Raw genomic sequence first — 1,507 nt, forward strand, 5'->3', positions numbered from 1 at the left:
AGTCACAAGTAGCAACTTTTGTAATGTAACAGAATAGAACTAGTAGAATGCACTGCAGGTGGTAAGGGCAAATATTGTTTTGTGGAACTTTGTGTTGGCCACACACAGACAGATTTATTGTTATGTACACATATTTATAGTGGTTAGTTGCTGTTAAAATAATTGAAATATACTGGGCTACATCAATTCGAAAAACTATTTATCTCTATCTTTGTCCTTTCTTGTGCAATACTTTCCATGTCATGACACCCACAGTACGCAGGAGTAATCGGATGAAGCTGCTTACTATCACAAGAGACAGACCCAGACTCTGCCCTGTGGGCCAAGAGGTCAATCTCTGGGTATAAATGTAACCTGTAATCCATTCGCAGAACACTGGTGGGGAAGTTCTGCCACCGAATGACCAAAGCAAGTTCTGTTCTATTTGTTACAATCTATCAGAGAATGAAAATGAAAAAATATAAAATAAATATCTGAACACTTTATGATGATTAATGTTATGGATCAACTTGGCTAGGCTATGATTCTCAGTTGTTTGGCAGACATTGGACTGATTGCCCTTCCATAATGTAATATAATGTAATCACTTCCATGATGTGATCTGATGTGATCAGCTAATCAATCGAAAGAGGAGTTTCTCTGGAGGTGTGGCCTGCCTCCACTATATAAATGGATGTTCTGGTGGATGTTCTGGCAAGGCTTGCTATCTCTCTCAGTCTTGCAGTCTTCTTGTCACCTGGACCTCCAGTTCTTGAGACATAAGCCTGCATAAGCCTTCAGCCTGCCTCCTGAGCTGCAGACTTTGGGTTCATTATTCCTTGCAACCACGTGGGCCAGCAGGAGTCTTCAGCCTGCCACTTGGCCCGCAGATTTGGGACTTGCCAGCCCCTACAATTGCATGAGCCATTTTCTTTAAGTAAATCTCTCTCTATATATATTTATATACATGCTTGACAGGTTTTGCTCCTCTAGAGAACCTAGACTAAGACATACTTCAAGGCACAAACATATCAAGGCAGATGTACTTAGAAAGATTAACCTGCTTTCCCATCTACGCTAGTACGCCCATAAGGTTGCAGATAATCAGTACTGCCAGGATGCAGAAGCATGGCACATTTCCTGCAGACCACATCAGTACAATGCTGAATGTCACCCTAGGATTTGGGTATTTGTTATTTGTCCCATCAGCACAACTTTTCTATTTCTTTTTGAAAGCAAATACCCATCTGAAAACCTTGGCTGCAAAGTCCCTAGCTTGGCGCCACAAACAGCATTCTGTACATGAATGGATAATTCAGTGGTATGAGGCAGGATTCAGAACAGATTTTGCAGCCAGGCTTAAAGGGCTTAAATCCTACTAATATCTACATGTTATTATTACTATTTTTTTAATTCAAGAATGTATGTTTTTTTTTAAACTTAGCTAGAGTCAGTTTCAACTATCTGTCTCTTTGAAGTGAAAATAGGATGCAGGCTTGTATATGATAACTTTTGAAGAAAATCAGTA

The sequence above is a fragment of the Trichechus manatus genome, unplaced genomic scaffold (assembly GCF_000243295.1).
Source record: "Trichechus manatus latirostris isolate Lorelei unplaced genomic scaffold, TriManLat1.0 scaffold00156, whole genome shotgun sequence".
Classification (NCBI taxonomy): domain Eukaryota; kingdom Metazoa; phylum Chordata; class Mammalia; order Sirenia; family Trichechidae; genus Trichechus; species Trichechus manatus.